Source organism: Hesperophylax consimilis, chromosome 18 (assembly GCF_061612785.1).
Source record: "Hesperophylax consimilis isolate HC1 chromosome 18, BYU_Hcon_1.0, whole genome shotgun sequence".
In the NCBI taxonomy this organism is placed as follows: domain Eukaryota; kingdom Metazoa; phylum Arthropoda; class Insecta; order Trichoptera; family Limnephilidae; genus Hesperophylax; species Hesperophylax consimilis.
In genome coordinates, this window is record NC_142853.1 from 15,663,348 (window position 1) to 15,682,343 (window position 18,996).

Below are 18,996 nucleotides of genomic sequence, written 5' to 3' on the forward strand. Positions count from 1 at the left end.
AAACAATTAAACTGATTTATACAAATCCAAAATATATAAATTTAGCCAGACTAACCCTTGGTCTATAATTAACAGGAAACATTTTTAAAACCAACATTAGGTAAAACTTGCGAGTTAATTAAATAAATAGTCTGGTAATTTAAATGATTCACCAAAATAAGAAACTAGTCTAGAAATTAAAAAAATAAAAAATTAATTTGTATAAATTAGTATCTACCGAATAAATTAGTGTAATTTTTAACTTATAAATGACTGATGTTTAAAATGTTTTATTTACTACCTTAATTAGTTTCTGATAAATATAGTGATAGTAATTTACTTATTTAACATTGTGCTTAGTTAGTTATTTAGCCAACTTACCAAATCGGTTTTAACCTGAATTAGTAATTTACCAAATCAGTAATTAACTGAGTTAGTAAATTACGAAATTCGTAAATTACTTTGCTAATAAATTAATTTCCTATTTAATTAGAATATTAATTATTAAGGACGGGTTGTTTCGGAGAATTTGAACAATTCATCAAATTCGTCATTTATAATAAAAATAGTTGCTTAGTTAGTACCTACGTATGTTACTAATTTAGTAAGTTACTAAACTACTAGTTCTATAAATAAGAGAAATCGCGTAATGTTGTACTCTGGCGGGATAAAAAGGTACTATAACACACGGCTACCATCTTGACAGGATTGACCGGATACGAAATACACAAAATAATTTACAGACAGATGAAATCCAGATGAGTCAATTAGTTAGCTACTAAGTTGGTAAATCATTTAAAAAATATATTCGCCTTGTCCTATGAATTTTGGGGAAAAACTTCTTTAATGCGCCGGCCAAAGCGATCTAGTTATGCGATGGTTGGGAGTTGAGAGGGTATCCACCCCTATCCAGTATCCATCCCCTGTCAGCTAATAGGTACTAGTGGTGCTGTGCCAACGTTTTCGTCACGCTGATATATTATACGAACTGCTAAGTTGCTAAGCTGGGATCGATAACTACCACGTGACCATGTCGGATTCAAAACATAAACTCGCATTTGTGTTTTTGTGTCACAACCCTCGCGACTTTTTCGAACCCTTATTTTTGTTTTGTTTTGAATCGCAGAAGAGATCGATTTTTTTTGTTGCTTGGAGATTTTATTTACTGTCATTTTTCCAACACATGAGATACCATGTTTAGGGGGGGGCATGGTACTCCCAAAAGTGACTGTTCTATAAATAAGGGGGAAAGGAAGAAAAGCGAAGTAGGGCGCATACTATTAAATAAACGTAGCTAAAGCCATTTCAAGAAGCCATGCAATCGCGCTCTGATTTGTAACTAGGGCGATACTCACATAATATAATATCTATTGTATACTGTTTGTACAGGGCTTGAAACATTTTGGACTTTATAATAAAACAGTTTAAATCTTTATATTTTTAATAAATGTTGATTGCATTATGTTAGGATTTTAATACCTCCTTAATAGTAATCAGTGTTTGTATGGAATTTATGGAACTAATTGAAGGTTCAAACAAAATTTAATTACAATTTGCTCAGTAGCAATATTATATTTTCATGTTAATTTTTTTCTATCAGGCTTTAATGCATTGCATCACTGATACATACAACCCCTCAATGCCTTCTACGAAAATTTTTCTTATCATTATTGCTGGTGGGTTATATTCTAATGTTTTCGCTGTCGTTAACGAAGTAATAAAGTAAAAGGTATTACCTTAATTTAATTTGAATATTATGATGTTCCCACAGCATAGCGTGTCGTGTATCTGCAAGAATAAGCGGTGTGCACGGCATTAGATTTACAAGTGTTTCATTCATTGATTTTTCAACCCCCCTTCAATTTCTTATTCAACTTAGGAAAGGGTCCGTGATTATAAACTTGGAGAGGGTGTCCATTCCCTAAAAAACTTTGGGATGTACACCGTTCACTTTGAAGACGTTTCTATAATGATTTTGTAGTCTCTGAACTAAACTACTTATTGCAACAGTAAATGCTGTTTTACCTAGTGTTCATTTGAATAGATGTTGCAAGGGGTGTTCAAAACAGCTGGCTACCTAATACATGGTACCACTAGATTTTTTTGTAATTACCTTATTACATTATTTTCACAGAAACACTTCAGTTAAAATGTCTTATTGTGACTTACTCAGAGGACCACCAAATTTTCGCTGCTTTTTTTCACCTAGAATTTCTGGTTTAACACCGCTAATTTCATTCCGCAGATTAGTTTTTTCTCTACGGAATTTTATGTACGGAATAAGTTTTTGTGGCAATCACTCTAGCACTGATTCTGTATTCAATCGTGCTTGGATATATACTCTTAACTCTTAAAATATGTAACAAAGCCCTATATTGTTTATTATTACAGCGCACTTGGGGCGATTTTTTACAAAAAACGGCGTTATTAAAATTATCCAATTATTATTGTTTGTTTCCATATTTTGCTTGTTTTTGGCTTATGTTTAATTGCTACCAAATGGATTAAAAAATAATCCAAAAAATTAATATTTCAACCCAAAATTTGGCACCACAACTAAACTTAAACGTTACCTATATATGTATCTTTACGTTAGTCAAATAAAGTACCTGATAATAATTCCGTTTTCTCACAAGCAGTAATTTTTTATCAAAATATGATTCTATTTATAATAATATTTGGATGATTTTTATAGCGCCGTTTTTTTGCAAAATCTAATCTAGTAAAAAATCTGCTTAAATTTTTTTTATTTTGAATAATCTTTCATTGTATTGATTAAATTAAATTGCGTAAATTGGTATTAGTAAATTTACTCAATTTGGCTTTAGTTTACATTTTTTAAGTTCAAGCATCATTTTATCAGTTATAAATACTTCTTTATTTGCGATGCGGATTTACTATTTTATATACTCGCTTTTTGGTACACGTTTCTTTTGTTGGTGTTCTTGGTTATTTTAAGGGTAAAGTGTTTAGGTAGTCAAACTCAAAATATTTGTTTCCATTTTTTTCATGAGAATAAATATTTCGAAGAGTGTGTTGAAACTCAGCAGTCAAAAAGGCAAACGAAATCAATTGTGACCGTAATAATATTTCGGGCCTTTGTATTAATGATCAACTATTGCTTGATACTTGCCTGCACTTACTTAGGTCATGCGTCGCACTCTTCACAGTATCAGCACGGATGGTAAATGGCACTAAATAAGCTGTCACCATAATACCTGCATCATACTAGCCTGATCTCTGAGAGGAGCATCTGAGTCTTACCCGACGGCAACTAATCTGACTATCTGAAGCTTCTCCTAAAAAATATATCTAAAATTTCATGACATACAAAACATTTTTACAGGTTTAATTAACGTTGAAGATTTAAGGATGCCGAATATTTATTTACTTACGTAGGTGTAAGAAAGAAGTTCTAATTAAAAATTCAATTGACGTCTTAAAACCAACAACGATATTGTGAACAAATTAGCATTATTTTTTAATGTTTTCCAATTCGAAAATTAATTGACAGAATTTAATTACGTGGCTATGCCTCAATTTGTAGAGACGCCAGTCCCGATAAAACTGGAGGATCTGGGTTCGAGTCCCAATTGCGACATGTTACCTTTTTTCTCTGTATGTATGTCTTTATCTCTTTCATATTTTCATTGAGAGTTGTAGACGTTATCTTCCTCAGTTATTTAAACAATTAGGTACCCCATTAATAATTAAAAGTGTACCATATTTAAAGTAGAATGGTCACACTAGTTTCATCCCCTTTCAGCATCCTAACCGCTCATTTAGGGGGACTGAGATGCATTCATCCCTCTCCCTGCTACCCTACAACCTACTCCCTGCACACTTCGAAAGACTCCATCGATCCGCATTACTACATGCGATTCTGGCTTGTAACTTTATTGCGGGTTAAATATTTATATCAAAACTTAACAATTTTTTTTTCGACTTTGACTTTCTTTAGAACACGAATAAAAAAACTCTATAATTTTTTTTACTAAAATTTTACGCAATCTTAACTATAATGTTAAAAAGCTATCGCACGTCTCACTTCTTTTTTTATTTTTCTCGTTCCGTCTTATCGGAGACTCGCTATCATCAACGCGTATTCACCTTGCAGACTGCACCCCGGGACTGCCCTTATATCAGTCAAGTAGGTTTCGAAGATATTTGATTCGGCATCTTCCTCTGCTACGTCACAATGTGAGCCATGGCTTCATGAAATTTCTGTCTGGAATATTTTGATCAATGCCACGTTCTTCAGCTCACAGCGTAATTTCCGTTGTGGCGTTTTTAAAATCTATTCAACTATCCCATATAAAAACAAGTCATCATTTTTTTGTTTTACATATTTCTATTCAAATCTCGGTCAGAAAAACAAGTGTCGATGGCTAATAATATATACCGTTTTTGTGAAAAAATTTTGTGAGGTAACGTAGTATTCACATTTAATAAAAGTATAATAATAAAACGATTAACATTATAACGACCAATAACGACTGGTTATGATGTTCTGTACTTGTGCTGAATGCGGTTATTGCGTCATCGCAATAGGCTTTCGGGTTGTAATTTGTGTATTTGTCGGACAGTCATTTGTTTTGAATAGGTTTATTTTTCTAACTTGAGAACCCTTAAAAAAACTTTAAACCTTTAAAACAGCCTAATAACCGAAAGTTCAAATCCTGTTTTATTCCATTTATTTTTGGAAGATAATAAAAATTACTGTTCCAATACTTTATGAATGTTCGGTAATTAATAGTGCTGTTAATTTTTGAACATTTTCATTAATTTTATTTTATAATCATGGCGATACATAAAATATATTATATTCCATATATATTTCATAGAAATCGACTTTCGATGTGCGAATTGGCAACTCTGCATTATAAAGGGGTGCGATGACAATTCAGAACACTTTTTAAAAGTGATACAAAGTTATGATGAAAAAAAAAACTAGATTAAAAACTTAACCTAACTTTTTTTTAAATTTTGATTTTTATGAATACCTCATAAGAGTCTCAACTGCATCAAATCGTCTAAAGCCAGCTAGACTATGGCATCCCCAATTGGGGTATTTTGTGAAGCAGAGAGTAGAGGAAAGAGATGGAGAACCTAACTTTTCTCCTTTCAAAAGTGTTCTGATTTGTTCGAGATGCCATTATATATTTTTCCGATAAATAAAATCTGTTTTTTTGCAAAATAACAAAATAACGCTATATTTATAGTTCTCATGAATAATTAATACGTAGACACGAAGCATCAAATATGTAGATGTTATGCTTTATAGAGCTCTAAAATAAATCTATCAATTTTCATATCCGACATTGTTCGTTGGAACAGTCGAAATATATGTGCACTTTTGAACCCTAGGTCAAGGACCTTTCAAATTCCGGTTCAATTAATGCAAATAATAAATTTAATAATGTTAAAATATGTGATTTTATGGCCATTTAATTTTTAATGCTTCTTTCGTGGTTTTTATTGTATTTTACTCCCTTCGCGTAGCGTAAAGTAGTACTAAGTGGATGTAGGGGTAGTATAAACAGCTGTAGAGACGAAAGAGGCCTCCTACCCCTGACAATGTCAGCCATTTTCCACAAGCATGCGCAGTTACGAAACGAGGGCGAATTTCACCCCTAAACCGTCCAGCCACGCGCTTCCATATACATAACTACCCTCACTCTGTATACCACCGACTTGAGTGGAATTTCTTTTTGGACGCCTATACCGTTCGTAATTCCCCGTAAGGCCGCCCGACATCGAACTTAATTCCTTTCCGACAACGAATAATCTGCATTACTGTTATTGTTTAGTGTCTGTGCGTCGAGTTTCCGTCTGTTGGTGCGTGTGTTTGATCGATAAGCCTTCTTCAATTATTTACCACGATTGCCAACTAACGTCCGAGTTCCTTTGCTCTTATACTCTCCTACAGTTAGTTTTTCCAATATCTGTCAATTTTAATGCCACAATATCACATTCACATATATTTCTTGATGCACATGTTTAAGTGCTGCGATTTCTATGCAAAATACACAACTTGGCATTTATTTTAAATAATGCTTTGTTATTTGGAAACGTGTTGTCATATTTTCAACATCTCTTCACTAACGCTTTCTTAATTCTTTGATTTTGTGGTTTCATGATAAGCTTTTAATCCAAATTTCTTTATTATTTCAATAGTCAAGTGTTGTGATGATATTTATTTAACACAAATCAAAATATTGTGTTTTTACAGAACTCCTCTCAGAACAATAATAACGGAAGGCAAATTGCTATATTTTTGCGCTTACTGCCGTACAAATGGCAAATGCTTGCATAATTGAGACTGCTCATTGTTCGACAACATCTAGTTGACACCGTTGACTCTCTGTGATAAGGAAAAAGAAAATAACGACATTGAATGCGTTGAATGGCATTGTTCCTTTTCGATTTTTGTCTCGTTCCGTCCGTGTCAATGTCTGACAAGGAACCGGAGAAGCCCTGGCGGCTGAAATACAAACTAACGACGCTCGAGCGGCGAGACTGTGCTGCCGCCACGTAGCGACCAACCGTAAGTACACCCCACATTGTGTTACTAAATTACGTGAAGCACGGGAAACTCTGCTCATTTCCCGTGCATTTCGCAGCGGAGTAAACTTGAACTACGGAACTTACTAACTATGAAAATTTCGCAATGTTTTCCGTAGTGTTTTCATTGTGGTTCCCGTTTTCGACGCCACAAATGCTATTGTCCATACACTTCTGAGGAAAATTCTCTTCGTGCTTTCAAGAAAGATGGCGTCGCTTTCCCGCTTTTTTGGATGTCACATTTATCATGTTTTGTTTATTTTAAACCACCCTGGAAATAAAATTTCCAAGGTGAAAACATGTCAACAAATGCTTAGAAATGTCCATTATTATTTATAAATATAATGCTAATACATAATATGTATAATATGTTTGAAGAAAATAATGATCTTGTCTGTAAACAAAATGACTGTTAATGACGTCTCGTTCTTTTGCGTATAATGTATATTCGACTTGGTGTTAAATTATTGCCTGCTGGATACTCGCCACGCAATGATGCTATTAATGAATGTTTGTTTATTTAATTTCACGTTTATGTTTACTTAAAAGTTTATTTTAGCAGTAAGTAGGTATATTAAATATTCGCTTTTTGGTTTGACTTGTATCTACTAGCATTTCTGAGAACTGATTTGCTTTAGCCAAGACCAACGATCGCTAAAATTATTCCGCTTGCAGTTCCCAGAACAATAAACTTTCGTTCTTTATGATTTCCTGTCTCGCATCTAAATTAAAAGAACTGTGAGGTAATATTACAATTATTCATTTTGTTTGTAAATACCACACAAGAGTCCCAACTATTCCCAATCGTCAGAGACCAGTGGGACTATGGCATCCCCAATGTGTGTGTTGAAGTAAACTGAAGGTAGTGGGGAGGAAAAGGAGACGTGAAGATTAAGACGGGGGGAAGTATCTGAATTTTGTATATATTTTTTTATATGAATACCGCACAAGAGTCGCAGTACTCATATTAAATTCGGTGAACTGCTCCTAACTGTCTGAAGCCATAACTATAACATAACTATATCGATTTATATATTAGGCATGACCAATAACCACTCCCTAGAGACACGTAGAGGTATTGCTTTGCTTAAATATTTTTTCCAACTAATAAACGGTCACTTATCTAATAATGAGATACTGGCCCAATTAAATTTTTTTGTACCAGAGTCTCACTCTCGAGGACGTCATCACAATCTTCTATATAGTAGAGCAAGCCGCACTAATTTATTTATGAACTCACCTGTGGGGAGAGCTACGTGCTTTTTGAATGCGGTAGATAAAAAATAGATTTTTTTTGCGTCCTATAGCGCATTTGCGAGATTTTTGGCATTGCACATACACTGCATAAATGGTACAATTATTACGTCTTAGGCTATATTACCTGTAATTGTTATTAATAAATGTACAAATTATATAAATAAATAAATAAATAACGTACCGTACGTTGTGAGGCTGAAAGTAGTGGGGAGAGGAAGGAGGTGAGGAAAAAGGAAGGTGGGTGAACTACGTTTCGATTCTAAATTATGTTCTTTCACCAGGGCGATCTGAAAATACTACTTTAAACATATTAAAGATCTTCCTGTGGCGGCCACCGTAGCACAGTGGTATACGCATTTTACTCAGAAGATAGATTTTCCGCCACATCAAAAAATATATATACTCTTTACCAAACTTAAAAATTTTTTATGATGAATCTTCAATCTATCCTGATTTATAATCCAGGTTTATAATATAATAGTAGTTTATTTTCAAGTTCAATATCTCCCGGTGGAAATTACGCTGAGACCAAACATTGATGCATTTCAAATAATTCCTATTATTTTTTTTATGAATCCTGGAAAAAATCTTTATAACTGGCTTTTTCCTGTTAAAATCGTTGGAAATCAATCTGAAGATGCCAATATCTGGGTGAAACCAGTTAAAAACAATTTGGTGAAACAAAGCTTTTAAAATCATAATTTTACAGTTTCTAAACTGGTGATATATATTTTTTTAATATTATTATAAAGTAACTGGAAAAAAAGTCAGTTGCAAATCAATCAAAAATATTACATCACAATCACTCGCAATCCTACCACACACTATCATTCATTATGTATGCGTTATATCCGCACGTATGCATTCCAACCCTTTGCGTGTCGCTTTAAATATGTATTCAACTACTCGGGTACCTAACCCTTACTACTACCAGCTGTTGTCACGTCTCATAGGAGTTTGAACAGGGTGATAAGGGTTAACAGCTTTTTAATCCTTATGGTTATTTTAGGGGCGCAATAAAATCTTGCATCAAACCTTCATTTTATTTCAGATTTTCGACATTTTAACACGAAGAAAAATGAGTATGGCTGTTTTTTAAAATCCTGTTAAAAACGTGATTGCAAACCATTTCTTTATAAAATATTAGTCCATTCAGAATATACCGAAAACAAGTTCATGCAGCTGAGCGAAGAAGTGCGACATTATTAGAATTTTTGTGACCACGTGTTCCGATGTCCTATTAACTCATTCGTTTTCTCCCTGTAAGGTTTCGTCAAAGAAGCTGTAAACGCTTAGTACAGATCTTTTCTCTATGCGTAATTTGTGTTGAAAAGGGGAGTAAATCGGTAGGTAGGTACCTACTCATTTTGAGTATCGAGCGTCCGTTCGACTGCTAGTCGAGCGTCCTACCCAGAGATCTACCACCGCTATTTTTTTGTTAAGTTAGTTTGTAAATATCTCCTATTCTTTAAACCTCAGGGTCTCGTGTGAGAATTGAACGTATTTCAAAAAGGTATTTTCAATATGTATATCAACATTTAAATAATAAATATGATCGACAATATCTGTTACCAGACAGCCATTGTAATGATTTAACTGAAAAGTTTTGAGGGCGCCGCGAACCGCTTTCTTGGCCGTTACAAAGTAACAGTTGAACTATCGTTTTTTTACATACATTCAGTAACTTCTAATTTGCGTTACAATGGCAGAACATGGCCTCTTCACTCTAACCTTTCCAATGAGTTTGCCTCCTAATTTATTTTATTTTATTTTTATGACAATATGTTATTTAAAGTGTTTTTTTTTCGATATCTCCAAACATGACGTTAATCTGTGATTCAGTTCAATTCTTAATTCGAACGGCAGTGCTGCAGTACCACCGCGCATGTGCGGTGACGTCACAAGCTTTTCGACCGGCCGCAAATATAATCTTTTCGCGACTTATATTTTCGGTATTTTCCAAAAATCCTATAGTTGTGTTCAGCACGCTAATGAATGTGATACATTTGTAAAAAACATGTAATGTTGTTGTAGAAGACGACCTCACAGCCAAACGTACAGAGATAAAAGTCAATCTAACGAGTATGGATATTAAAAAACATTATTAAAAATTATTTTCAGTGTAATCATTCTGAAACACTCGGTAGTTTTTGTATTAATAGTGTATCGTTGTAGCTCAATCCTTCAATCCAAAAATGCCATATGCGCTACTTTCCCCTATTTTATTACCTGCCCTAAGCACCTACAAGTAAAGGTGCCTTTTTATTTGTGTCTACCCTACATGTATCATTGATTTTCGTTATAGATTTTTAAGTTCCCACTAAATTAATCAACTTTTTAACAGGGTAGATACCTACTGTTTTCGACTCTCCTTAATTTTTCTTTTCGTCTTCTCCTCTCTTTAAAGTTCTCACGCAACCCTTCGGAAAGAAATGCGTTTAACACCTTTACCTGGCCTGTGAGAACTTTCGAACCATTAACCCTGTGACTATATATTTTCTGTATTTTCCCTGTGCTATAAGCGCGTTATATTTTCGTAGCTTGCCTATTTCGGCATATCGCTCGCCATACATTCCCATTTGTAGTGTATGGTGAGCGATATGCTGAAATAGGCCAAGCTATGATGCATATAGGGTCGCCTACCTTAACAATAAAATATTTTTGTCGAACTTTACGAAAATAAATACCAAAGTTGATAGACTTTTTTATTTATCTTCTAAATCTTGGCGAATTTTTGTTCTGTTATTATTAAGGTTATTTAATTTATGATTATAATTGGATATTTTGTATAGCGCCGTTTTTATGAAAAATCACCTCAAAGGTAAACCGTCTTTTTATCCATGTTTATAGTTATGCCCATTGTTGTTGTTTTGTAAATGTATTGCATTCTTGCATATGTTGCACAACGCATTCCTTCACAATCACGCTGAAAAAAGTTTATTATATATTTTTACTAAACTAAACTTTTTAAAAAGGTTATATAAAGCATATGTGTTTTGTTTGTTCACCTATATCTTGACTTTTTGATTTTCACGACCAAAAGTACCATCGTGATAGTTTTTTGGTTATACGTACGACACGTCATAATTACCCAAAGATTAATCACGATAAAACTCAAAAACACTCGGGCCACTATCTGTCACCACACGTGCCATATCTGTCACCAAATAAAACGTTATAATAAAACTCGTTATCTCATTTTCCATTATGGTCAGACATATAATTTTTAAAAAAAAACAGATATAGAAAGGAGAACATCAAACTATCTCTTTGCATTCAAAAGTTTACCATAGACGCTCCCATATAATTTGAAAAAAAAATCTATAAAATGAAAAACCGCCTAACTTGGTCAAAGTTTTTCAATTTTTTTACTTTACGAAAAAGTTAAGTTTCAATAGCATTACAATACATTTGTCTGATTAAATGTCTTTTTTTGTTTAATAGCAGTAAATACAGTTTGCAACAAAAAACCATCGTTTACATAAAAAAATGTGAATGTTTTTAATTGCATAATTGCCAAATCAAAGTCTGAAAGTCAAGTGGGAATATATTTTATAACATATTATCTTATCTAGGCCCGAGGGGTTACTAGCAACTTTCTAAAAAGGCTCGTTTAAAAAAATATAGAAAATTTTTCATGATATGTCATTTGTAACGTTAATTAAAAAATAATCATACTGGTGTAATTTAATATCTCTTGTGATCTGGTGGCTTTAATACAGATACCACCCGTCAGCACGTAAATGGTCCATATTTGTCTGGTGGACATATGTAGCTACTCGTAATATAGCATTTCATATTCCGTTCGCAGCACGCGCCGTCATATCCACTAAAGTGGATAAACCAACCCATCTTGGATTCTCATCATCTCCGTCCAATATTGATTTAGTGAAGTGGCAAGCCGTGTTGATGCGTTGCCAGAAGACGGGGTATTATTTCGTGTGGATATGTCGTGGTTCGTTTGTCTTTGTTCGTTGTTCGTCGTTCGTCTCGCCCATTCTTTCTTCCATGGTCTCGCCGTTCTGTCTCGGCGGCCGGCGGCCATTTATATTATTTTTTTTCCTTCGCTCTCCCGCGTGTACTGCGCCCAATATTTTAAAGCGCGAAATTCTCTGATCACAGTGTACGTTTTCACTGTGATTTATATTTTTTTCATTATTTTTTCTACATAATTTATGGTCCCTTTTATCTTCACAACGATAATGTAATTAAATTTCTCAGAAATTAGGTCAACTTCGTGTTTTCGCTGTTTGAGACATAAATTTCTTCTTTTTTTATGTGAATACCGACCAAGAATCCTCAATCCCACGAAGCCAGTATCAGTCTATCGCATCCCAATTAGATGTGTAAGAGGAAGGTTGAGAAGTACTTTATATGCGAAAAAACGTTATTATATCATCCTGGCTAGAATTTACCGCTCAGAAAGAACAATATTGTTACATTATTGTAATTTTAAATTAAATTGAATTATAAAATTGAACTTTCTTAAAAAAATAAATACACTTATAAAAGTAATAAGACAAAAATAAAAAGACAAGGTTTTCATGCAAATCAAAAATTATAACAAACTATTATGAGCAATGATTAAAAGAAGAGTAAAAATAATGTCGCCAACTGGAATTGAACCCGCACCCTTCTGATAACCAGTCAGGTGCACTAAGCCACTGTACTACGTCGGCTTATAAATATTGTTAACCGAGCAGTTGGAACTCGTTGTACGTTAAAAAAATATATAGTTAATTTCTCGTAATTCAATTCAATTCAGTTTATTCATTTTAAAAACATTACAAAAATTTTAATTTTTTAGTTTTAGTTTTTAAAATACATTTGGTAATAAAAATTCTTACATTAATATAAACAGTGGTTATATCAACTATACTAGTAATAATAGAGCTAGCATTTTAAAGCCAGCTTCATTGATGCTAAAAATGTCGATATCCAAAATGATTCTGTTCAATAGCAAGATGGCTCTCCCCACAGGCATGACCTTTGACAAGTTAGTCCTGCAGGCTGGGAAATAGAATAGTCTATGTAGTCAGTGACAGAGATAACCATCGGGAACATAGAAATGAATGCTCCCCATGATGACCGAGTAGTAATACGATACTAGCTGAAGTCACAGGCTCTTTACACAAAGTTTTTCGAAATCTAATGAAACAATGACCTTCCTCTTGTGTTCAAGGTCAAAACTGCATAATTTCATGAGTCTCAGAATAAAACTGTAGATTTGTATAAAACTCAAAAAAACGCCGCCCGTCTGACCTCGCCACAGGTCACAGACACAGATAGATATTATAATATTACGCGTGTGAGTGCACAGTGCATTGTCGTCGACAACGAATCTATTTGCCGAGTTTCAGCTCAATCGAATGTCGGGAAGTGAGTTAATTTCCACTTCCAAAATTTGCATTCATTAATCCTCAAAAACAAAATAGAAAATCAAATACATGTATTTAAAAATGAAACTAGGCTTAGGTACACTACATTTTATCGACATATTACAAATAGATAATATAGGTACTTTTTGCTTTTTATGAGTTATAACTTTGTTATGAGTTACGAGTGTTTTCTCAGATTATCGTTAAAAATAACCCCCAAAGTTTGGCGCTATGAACGTGAAGCTTATGAAGTTGTTATGAAGCTACACATCTTCACTGGGTTTGAAAGTTGGAAGTAATCGCATCCAGCGCGAAAGCTCCCCCGACCGTGGCGCCATTTTCTGTAATTGAACTATAAATTTCGTATGCACGCTGTGCGTTGACAAAACCGGACTTCGGAACCCATTTCCCTAATTAAATTACAAAATTTATATCACTTTTCAGAATTAGATAATGTTGCATAGACATTATTATGTTCAGTTTTGATTATTTTGTAATAATTTGAATTATGTGTAAATACTGATTAACCAAATTATAATATATGAATTTAACTTTTGTTTTCGAGAATGAATGAATGCAAATCTTTGAAGCGGAAATTAACCAACTTCCCGATAACCGATCGAGCTGAAACTCGCCAGATAGACTCGTTATCAATCCAGCCGGTTCAAAATTTCATGACAATGCATTCTATCACGCATACACGTCAATGAAATTGGATAACATTACAGCAGTTACTACGCGAAATAAATGTCTGTCCTACCGGTTGGCATTTGGCGAGGTTGTTAGCGCGGTTGACTCCAATCCCTGGAAAGGAAGGTACAATCCTGAATCAAACCAAATGATTTTCAAATTCAAAAAAGATATTTTAAAACAGATATACTATAATTTTTAAAAAAAACATGTTTTTAGGGTTTAATTTTTTTTAGTCCCGTCTAGTACTATCGCGTCTCTTATGTTCAAAATTATTCCAAAGATTGGGAGAAAAGACTGCGGGGAAGAGAAGGAGATTTGTAAGAAAAAGGTTGGAAAGTATTGGGCTATTCATATCTCAAATACATAAAGCTATTTGAAGCGATGCTAAGTTTCAATTCTGAATTGTTGCCTCCCACTAGTTCGATATTGGTAGTATATTTCACTCTTATCTGGAACGAGGTTTAGTATACTAAAGGCCTTACTTATAAAATTTAAAACACGTCAGGCTATAAATGTTCATTCGTCAAGAAGGTATTTTATTTGCTCTCGCCAAGATTTTAATCCGAAATATTCCTCTAAAGAGACTTATACGATTTAGCATTTAGGAGAATCATTTTTTTTAACAGAAAAATTTTCTGAAAGTAAATATTTTTTTCAAATATATCAAACTTATTTTGTTTTACAATTTTCATTAAATAAAACAAACACATATTTTTAATTACTTTTTTAGATTTTTTAGATACACCCTCTATTTTAAGATTATTGTTATCATTATATTGATCGACATTCAGAAAACCTTTTCGAATGATCCTCTGTTTATTTTATTCCCATTGTAATCACCACTCTATTCAGTCTCCCGGTATGTATTCGAAATTTTGATTCAAGTAAACCGTGATGACGTGAGCATTGCTCATGATGCATGTCGATTTGTTTTTTTAACCAAATTGGTTAAAACAAGTGTTTATTATTTTTTATCGTTTTTGTTTAATTTTCAAAATCAAAACTCGATACAAAAGGACATGCTAAGTATAGATTGGTCCTGGTCTTGAAGAGACCCACATTGTAGTGGGGAGTAAATAAAACCTTGAAAAATCTTGAAAAATGAAAACTTGCTGGTGTGAAATATTAAATTTCATTTGAATTTTATGTAAATAAATTCTCCTCTCTATCTGTTAAATCGAATAAGAAAATGTCCTTTGACGAAATTAAATGTACTTACGTGATGTTTTAAAAAAGAGCGAACAAAATCGCTTTCCTTGTCGTTTCGATTTATGAGTCATAAAACTGAGTTTTTATTTTTTAAGTGTTCGGCTTTTATCTCTTGGTAACAAAGTTTTGAAAGTCAAAAGTCCAAAAAGACAAAAGTCTGCGGGGTTTGGCGGCGACTCCACCCCTGCTGTTTGCGTTGAGTCATACGAAAATGCCAGTACCGAACGATCACATCACAGGGGTGCATTTCGTACCTAACCCCTGAAATTATTATTGCTTCAAATTAATAAATTAATGGTTATAATTGCTATTCAGTTTGGTGGTGGGGACAATAGTCAAAAGGTAAATATAAATTTCATCAATGTATTTTTTGTGTAAACCAATTAATTTTCCATTGTTTATTCCAATCTTGCAATTTGTAAGATTTCTAGAATGATTCGGCTACAGCAAAAACCCTCAAATCACCTATGGTATCATAAAATTTACACAATTTTTTAACTTTTGGTAAGCGTAATTGTTTTCAGTGAACAATTTAAAGTGAATTTTCGTGAGTTCTGGTGTTTTGTAATGGGTATTTGTATTTAATAAAAAAAATCTACGACATGGTGTTGAATCTCGGGCAAAGTCGGGTAACAAAGCTAGTGAGTACTTAATTTATGTTTATAATGGAAATCAATGATTTTTGTGTTACAGAATATTTTCACTTCCATACATTTTCTCTTTACTTTTCACAAGTTACTGTTATATAATTCCTACTTGAAGTTTGTCATTAGTCTGGTATATCATGTTTATGTCCCTGGTTTCCTACTGAAGTTTCTCATTAGTCTGGTATATCAAGTTTATATCCCTGGGTTTCATTCCTGTCATTGCTCCGAATAATTTATGTGTTAAATTTACGGTTTCTTATGAATAAATGCATCGAATTTAAATACTGATTCGACCCTCTCTTTGTAGTGGATCAACCTCCATGATATCGGATCTCAGTACTGAAGTTTTCCTTGTAAAATACGTCCTATGCTAGAACTTGGAGGAATAATATTATATTATAGAGCTTTTGGAATCTCTTTACCCCACACAAAATTCTGCTAAAACTTGAAATATAATAAAAAGTTCACCATTCATAATATTTCAATATTTTAGTTATTATGTGATTGAATATACCCTTTTGAAAGATTGTATTTCAACCCCCTTTTTACTTGCGTCTTCCAGATCTGGACTTGCCCACGTTATGTTGCGTAGTCTGTGAGTACCGAGTACTTCGTCCCCTCCAGTTATTCTGTTACTAAATGACAGCGTTCGTTATTGTAAAAAGGTTTGCGCAAACAAAGGTGTGCGTTCAGTATACAGATTTATTGATTCTTTCTTTTCTACTCGTGTGAGCCAGTAATTTAATATGTTTGACTCGTGCGGTTGAGTCCTTTGTCCCCTTGGATGTTCAAGCGCCTCCAGTCTGCACTTACCGGCCGAGGAAGAGGGATCGCTTTTCCCATAGAAAATTAAAAAGTGTTAAAAAGCGCGCTCTTTATTTGAATTTTTTCGAATGTTAAAAACAACTGAGTGTCTATTTCAGAATTGACAGTTGAAAAGGTGGAACGTCTCGCCGTGTGTTGCTTTTTATGAAAGAAAATAAATTATGAATCAGTGTTAATTTAATATTGTCATGAATTAATTCAGCTGTGTTAGTGAAATATTTCAGTGTTAAATGACATGTCATGTTTTACCGTACTGGTAAAAAGCGCATCGCCTCGACACGACTGTGATTTATTTGTATCGTTTGATGGAGGGTCGGCCCCCGTTTATTTTTGTACATTTTGAAGCTTGAAAGTGCACAACATAATAATATTATAGTTATTATAGTACAGTCGTATTCGTTGGATCTATTCCTGTACTTGTCTTTATGTTCCTCGCTGTGAACGCGTGGTCAATGTAAATAAATCAAGGATTAATAATTAAACTGTGTACGTTCCTGTTTACTTTTAATGAGTTTGTGCGATGCAGAGGAAGCTTAATTTGTAAGGTTTTAAAGTGTTTGTTAATCAAGTTAACAACTCATAGAATAAACATAACTATTTTCTGCTAGGTTTTGTTAGTCGTAAATAAGCAAGTGTTATTTAATACTTTCGCTAAATCCACCAAAGTCTATCGCACTTGTTTTACGTAAACATATAAACCTTCTTATAATATTTTTTATATATTATTTTTGATTTTTCTTATTTCAATAAAATTTATTCGGTTAGTTTAGTTTTGTTCGCATAAAATTTTTACTGCGAATTTTATATCAGTTTGGTAGGTAGATAGTTTTGCTTGTCCTGAAGCGAACTTCAGAAAATTTCAATTTTTTATATTTTTTGTGAAGGTTTTCACTATTATTTAGAACGCCCTTGTAATAAATAGCATAGACACATTTTTATAGTGTTAATCGTAAACATTTTTTTATTTATTTATCTAATTAAAGTTTTAATGAGTTTTGTGCAGGTTTATTCAGTGACTATTGTGTTTAGTGGCTATCCACAAAGGTATTAATAGTTTATATGCGTAAAAGTGTGCAATTGGTTCAACACGTCTGTTTTATTAGTGCAATAAATCCACCCTAGTGACACGCGCCCTGGCAGCGGCGCCCTGGCAGTAGGGGTGGAGTCTCCCGTTCCCATTCTCACTCCCACTTGTGCTTTCTGTGAATCTTGGAATTATATACTGCTTCACGATGGATGCGTCATGGGAAAGTATGTTTATTGTTTTAATTTCAAGCATTTTCTTGTTTGTGCACCAAATTGTTTTTCTAATTCATCATACAGCGCCCTTGAGGTGATTTTGCACAAAAACGGCGCTATACAAGTCATCCAATTATTATTATTATTATTTATTATTTGTGTTAGATTGGTTACGAAGCTTGAATTTGGTCTGCAGGTTGAAAATATCTAATAATGTTTACAATATTATATTTTTTCATGGATTAACTATGTACTTGACTCATCCTAAGTAATCTTGGCTTTGATCATATTTACATACTTCTGGATATGGCTAAACTACCCATTTTAAGTACATCGTTTCAAAAATTCATAAATATTATATATATTACAAGACCTTTAAAAGTGTTTGAAACTAGTTTCAATAATTTAATGAAAAAATATACAATTTTTTTTATAATGATTGCAAAACGTTAAATTAATTTCTTAAAATTACAACGCCATTAAAGGTTTAAAAATCAACTGTCTGAAGCAAAAGTTAATTTAGTACTCGAATCTGAATAGCCAGATACTTTCGAAAATTTCTCTTCTCACTCCCCCCCCCCCCTCCCCCCAACCTCCAAACCTTTTCCAACCAATTTAACTTTTTATAAATTCACCATACACCGTCGTTCCACTGGCTTCGGGTAGTTGGCACTCTTATGCGGTATCACGTAAAAATAAAGATTTCTACTTATTACAGTCTTAGTTCATATGCGAGCACATTTAAAAAATAATAACAAGTCGACTATTGAATACTTAAAATATATTCGGATTGGGGTTAGAAAATCTTGTATACCCAAAATACGTATCAGTCTACTAACAAACTACATATCAGTCTACCAGCAAACTACTTATCAATCTACTAGCAACGCACCTAATAGTTAATGTGTTAATTAATCTTTTTTTAAATGGTCGAGAACTGCCAAGGACGAGCTTTGTTCGAGCAAATATTGAAAGGGTAGAAAAATATTTACTATTTTGTTTTATAGTCCAGTAAAATTAAACATCTTACCTTGCATCAAATGGGGTACTTATAATTTTTGGTATGTTGTACATGACGGAAAAATTTAACCAAAATCTTGACAAAATTTTTAACCTTTTTCAGTTTTCGCGATTTTAGCCTCGAAGGATTAATTTTTCAGCAAGGAATTTTCAATACTTTTTAACGTATACTAAATTTGCTATAA

At 33.3% G+C, this 18,996-nt stretch overlaps 1 protein-coding gene across 10 annotated transcripts in view; it reads left to right on the forward strand.

The window, feature by feature from the left end:
- Nucleotides 1–18,996, forward strand: part of LOC149415420 (uncharacterized protein CG43867) — a 766,937-nt gene that overhangs the window by 658,538 nt on the left and 89,403 nt on the right. For 2 of the 10 annotated variants that reach the window (XM_089642604.1, XM_089642605.1), the window contains exon 1: nt 6,480–6,526. The exons of the other annotated variants lie outside the window; for them this stretch is intronic. The gene's annotated coding sequence lies outside the window, so the exon portion shown is untranslated. Of the gene's footprint in view, nt 1–6,479; nt 6,527–18,996 lie in introns of those variants that run through there. 10 annotated transcript variants of the gene reach the window in all.